The 5,763-nt window shown below is 56.0% G+C and overlaps 1 pseudogene; it reads right to left on the bottom strand.

Moving 5' to 3' along the window:
• Positions 1–316: 316 nt before the first annotated feature.
• On the bottom strand, positions 317–5,546 carry LOC116869215 (annotated as a pseudogene).
• Between the last annotated feature and the right edge of the window lie 217 nt (positions 5,547–5,763).

The raw sequence follows: 5,763 nt of genomic DNA, 5'->3' as shown, positions 1-5,763 counted from the left end.
CCTGACTCCATCCCCCTCCCTCCGTGCCTCCCTCTCTGCCTCCCTCCCTCTCCTCCTATCTTCCTCCTTCCCTCACTCTCATCCTCCCTCCCTCCCTGTCATCCTCCCTCCCTACCATCCTCCCTTTCCTCCTCCTTCTCTCCCCTCCCTCTCTCCCACCCTCCCCACTCTGTCTTTCCCTCACTCCCATCCTCCCTCATGCCCTCCCTCATTCAGCGGAAGATCTGGGGTCCCTGCTCTGTACTGAGCACTGGGGCTTCATCAGTGAGCCCCCCTCAACCCATGTGGTCACATCCACTGTGGGAGGTGACAGGGGTTAGTCCTCAAGGCTCACAGTGGTGATGAGCACCAGGAATCTGCTCCTGAAAACAGAGACCCATTTCACAGAGAAATGAATGGAAAGATACATGCTTAGCATTTCCTCAAGAAAAATCTAGTCCTGAAAAATGATGAAAAGTAAATATATCCTAGACCTCATGCAATGTGAGTTCTAATGGCCCATACACACTGATTCCTAGAAGCAACAAAGTGTAGCTCATTCATTGTTGACTGGGGGTTTGTGACACATTTTTTCTGACCAAATGATAACATTTCAACCAACATCTCCAGGGCCTCTGAGTTTACCCAAAGGTCTCTGTGATCCTCTGACTCTTCCATTGACCTCCTGGAGAAGCTCAGTCCTGTTGCCTTCCTTGTCTCCTGCCTCTTCTGGGACACTTCTATGGACCCCTATCCCCTCCAGGGCCTCCCCCACCAGGACTCCCCATGCCCTGTGGCCTGGTGTCCAGATCCTGTGCTGGGTCCCTTGAGCCCAGTGCTTTGTGCAAGGCCTGTGAGCTCCCTCTGGGGTCACTTGGCATCTCCCATGTAGTAGCCTGCATCTTCCTGCACTTGTACTCCTCTGATGAATCTGTGAGGCCAGCCTATGCCCATGTCATGGGCATGGAAGCACGAGTCCAGGAGGTCCAGATGACCCGTTCCCAATCCCAGCATGTGGAGCCTGGGCCAAGAATGGTCCCTGAGCAGAGGACGGCTTGACCTAGGGAGCCTGAGGGAGGACGTAGTACACTGAGTCCACAGGAGAGTGGCCATGGTGGGGGCCTGGTGCTCAAGCCAACTGGAAGACCACACCCCACCCGCACTGGCTCTGTCCCCAGGGCTGGAGGTCATCAGGTTATCTACCCTCCCATGCTGCAGGCTGGCAGTGACTGGCAGGGAAGGAGGCACCCCTGGAGCAGGAGAGAAACCTCCACAGGAGGGGGCAGGGGCTCTCCCAGCAGCAAGTGCGCTGGGGTGGGCTGAGGGGACATCAGGAGACAGCAGTGTCTGCAGCTGGGGTCTCCACACAGACACCCTCCTCAGGCTTGGCACAAGCTTGTCTGGATGGCCTTTGTCCCCCAAACACAAAGTCTGACTCAGGACCTGCCCTCAAGCTCCCACTCCCAATCCTTTGTATTCAGCTCAAGTGACAAGAAAGGGCCAATAGTTTAGGTGGTGTTGGGTGCAGAGACATGTGATTTTCTGGCCCACACTGTAACACTGCTGGCATTTTAAAGATCTCAGGGCTTTGATGCTAAAACGGTAGGATGCCTGGGACCGTGGAAAGCTTTCTGAAACATACCTCTGTGCCCTGCAGCCCTCCCATCCCACCAGCTCTGCTTGGAATCCCTCCAGCCATAGACCCAGAGCCTTGGTTCCTCAGACAGACCAAACAATGTGCCTTCAAAAAGGTGGGGCAACAGGACACACTGCAGATTTCAGCAAAACCCCCTCCCAGAAAGTGAGGTTATTGCTGGATGAACTATTTGAGAACAGCCAGGTCAGGGTTCCAGGAAGACACCAGAGGCACAGGAGTAACTGAGGAGCATCTGAAGGCAGCCACCTCACTACTGGGACAGTTGGTGGAAGTGAGAAGTCACAGTGGACTCCAAAGTCTGAACTTGGTGTTTCCCTCTCTTGAGATGCGGACACCTGTGGGAGGAGCAGGTGGCCAGCTGGTGGGGAGTGCAGGCGCCTGACATGGGCAGATGGGGTAGGTGAGGCCTGAGACCCCCAGGGAATGTTCCTGGCATCTGGACTGAACATGTCTCCAAAGCTGCAGATTGGTTGGGATCATTTCTCAGGCTGAGAAGGAAGATGAGGGGGGCAGAGGGGACTGAAGAGGCACAGCTTAGACAGGAAAGAGCCGAGCCACTCCTTTGGAGGGAAGTGGGTCAGCTCCAGGCTCATGGGGACAGACCTTGAGGCCATTATGCTACATGAAATAAGCCAGTCCCCAAAGGACTGACACTAAAGGACCCCACTTGTGAGGGACAGAGAGCACCAATTCATAGAGGTGGGAGGAGCTAGTCAGTGCCAGGGCTGGGCAGGGGGAATGGAGGGTTAGCGTTAGGGTGAGTAGAGTTCAATTTGGGGTGATGACAAAGTTGTGGCAGTGGATGGAGGTGGCAGGTCCAGAAGAGCGAATGTACTTATTGCCACTGAATTGACCCTGAAACATGCTTAACAGTGTCGGTTATATGTCTGATACTCCACAATAGGAAAGAGTGAGTCAGGAGGTCAGGACCATCGTGAGTCCCAGGAGGGCCCTGGAGCAGGGCTCCTGTATCTTAGTTCTCACTCTCACACTCTGCCCCTTGTTGGTGACTGAGCTCACAGCAGGCACTCAGTGAATGCTTGCTAAGACACAGCGCGGGCAGATGGGGGCACAAGTGCAAACCCACTGGTAGGCACTGAGGAATCCCAACAGGACCTGCATCCAGACTCAGCCAGTGCCCACATTTTACAAACACCGGCACAGAAATAGCCATTTAAAACCAAGGCAGGAACCACATATAACCCAGAGGGTTCCATTCTCTTGGAGGCTGAGCTAGCGGCCACAGCCAAGGCCTCTGGCAGTCAGGGGACTGAGGGTCTGACAGGCGGCTCAGCACACCCTTGACCCTGAAGCCCCATGGGACTGGGAGGAAAGACCCAGCCAGGGCCCATTCTGGCTCCACGGTGGCTGCAGGGCCACTCCCAGCCCCACCAAGAAGTGTCTGTTTAGAACCAGGGAGGAAACCTTTTCTCTCAACTGTTCTTTTTAAAGATGGTTGCTCATCATTGACACAGAAAAACATGACATAAAACGAGCTGTTCACAGCTGCCAATGACCCAGAAGTTATCAAAATGTAGTGACCACAAAGAGACACTTGTGTCCCCAGGCTGACCTCCCAGATGCAGGTACAGCCCCAGATGTTCAGGGGTCTTGGACATCTGGGCCTCACAGTCTCCCTAAAGGGGAGAGAAGAAGGAACCTGCTCTGATGGCTCCACTGGCAGCATCCCCTAATGGAAATGGGGGCAACCCCTCACGTGTTCCTGGTGTCCTGGTGATTCTTGGGCACAGCCATGTATCTCAGCTTCTTCATGATGGGGGAGGGGGTGGTGTGTAGCCCAGCAGCTGTGGATCCCACAGATCCCAGCTGGGATGCGGATGCTGGGACAGCCCAGCATCTGCAGGTCCCACAGGTCCTCCAGGGGACAGTGCAGAAGCCACAGGTCCCACAGGTCCTCCAAGGGACAGCCCAGCAGCTGTGGATACCACAGGTCCTTCAGGGCACAGCCCAGCCACTGCAGGTCCCATGGGTCTTCCGGGGATAGCATCTTGGTGAGTTTGTGGTCCAGCAGGTACCTGCTCAGGTGGCTCTCGTCATGCCAAATGGCCTCCATCCCATTGGCGAAGTCAACCCCCATCGCATGGTGACGGGCCAAGGTCAGTCAGTGAACCTCCACCACCAATACCCCAAAAAAGGCCTCCATGTAGTTAGTGAATGTTGCCCTGATCCCTGGGGATGTGGGCCTGGGACTATGGCTGGCACTCATAGCTGAAGTCCTTGCAGGCTGCCCAGTAGAAACTGGGATACAGGGTGCCAAAGAGGGGGGACAGGATCTCCACACCCATGTGGTCACAGATCTTCAGGTCTACACCTGCAAGCCAAGCCGTCCAACTCGAGGAGGAAGTGCTGCTCGCAGAAGCAGCTGACCGTCACCATGTGCTGCATGGACACACCCTGCCAATGCAGGGCACCACAGACCTCGAGGACCACCACCCTCCAGCTCTCCCTGGGAGAGGAGGGGCACAAGGGCCCGGCTAGCAATTGGTCAGTGAAGATGTAGCAGGTGACCCTGTGTCCCACCATGAGGACCACTATCTTTCAGCCATCCTAGAGGGGCACATGGTCCTGGTAGCCGGCTGGTCGGTGAAGGTGTAGCAGGTGACCCTGTGTCCCACCATGACGGGCTTCTCCAATGCCTCCAAGAACAGGTCCAGGAAGCTATAGGGACAGGGGACAGTGTGTAAGGAGGTTCACTGCCAGAGGCTGGCATCAGGACCCCAGAGCTGGGGCCTGTGAACATGTACACCTTCTTCAAGGGGGCAGGCTCTGGACTGTTTTAAGCAACAGCCACTCTCCCAGCCTGTCCTCAGTGAGTCTGCCCATGGGGCCTCCCTACCTCCTGCTCCCAGAGATGGGGGCCATCAACACCCCATCTTACAAAGGGGACTCTAAGGCTTAGATGGTTGGAAACCCATACAGCCCTACATTTAAGTGGGGGGAAGCACACACACACCCAGCAGGCATAAGCCAGGTCATCGGGGGGCAAATTGAGGCTCAGCCAATGGGGAAACAAGCCAGACATGAAGCAGGAGGAGAGAACCATGCTCCTGGCAGAGGCACAGCATATGCAACGGCTTAGATTCAAACCTGAGGGACTTGTGGGAAACCACACTGCTGGGTGCCCACAGAAGGGAGGGTCCCAGCAGGAGAGGTGAGACTGGGGGGCGGGGGAGAAGGGAGCAAACCACAGAGAGGCCCAAAGGTTATGTTGCAAAAGGATCACTCTGGTTACTGGAGGAGAATGGGCTCTGTGCAGGTGAGGACAGGGAGACCCTAACGCTGATGTCCCGGGACAAGTGGCATGACTGACTCAGACGCTGATTTCCAAACTTCAGGTCTCGTGGAGCCAAAGTGAAGAAGGGTTGTCAGGTGCGGATAAGCAGGCACCTCCCACCTAAAGCCTGCACACCTGCTCTGATTCCTGGGAGAAGGAGAGACACATGCTTGTCCTAAATGGTCATTCACTTCCGTATTAAGCCGGTCAGTGCCCTTGTCCTTTTTGGAGAAGCAAATAGACTCTTCCAAACAAACACCCAACTCCTCGGTTCCAAAGGCACCATGGGTCGAGTTTGGTTCCCCCGGCCCCAGACCCCCACCGGGAGGACCCTCCTGAGCCATCCTGACAGCACATTCCCATCCAACCTGGGGCAACGGGGCACAATGCTGAGTGGGTCCAGCTCCAGCGGTTGTCACCACCACTCTTGAGCCTGGGGAAACAGTCTTCAGCTCAACACTCCATCCTGTAAAAACAAACTGCAGTGCCTCACGTTTCAGGGTCTCTCGCCCAGCACCTCCCCACTGCCCTCAGAGCCAGCAGGCTGCACCGACTCCTCTGCTGGTGTGTTTGCCACGGCAGCTCGGCACTGCCTCCAGTGGTGGCAAGCGGCATTGCCACGCCTTAAAATGACACTCCCATCACAGCTCACCACGCCCTCCAGTGGCGACCGTCTTTAAACTCGCACCAGCCCTTGTCTCCTACTGCAGCTCGGCACTGCCTCCAGTGGTGGAAAGCAGCATTGCACCCTACCACGCTCTTGCGCACCACAGCTCACCACGCCCTCCAGTGGTGTGAATCAGCACTGCCGGGCCTTCCACAGATTCCTAAT

This window comes from Lontra canadensis, unplaced genomic scaffold (assembly GCF_010015895.1).
Source record: "Lontra canadensis isolate GAN:19392208 unplaced genomic scaffold, GSC_riverotter_1.0 scaffold18, whole genome shotgun sequence".
Taxonomy (NCBI): Eukaryota; Metazoa; Chordata; class Mammalia; order Carnivora; family Mustelidae; genus Lontra; species Lontra canadensis.
Note: the sequence above shows the minus strand (reverse complement) of the source record. Positions and strands in the feature narration are given on the sequence as shown.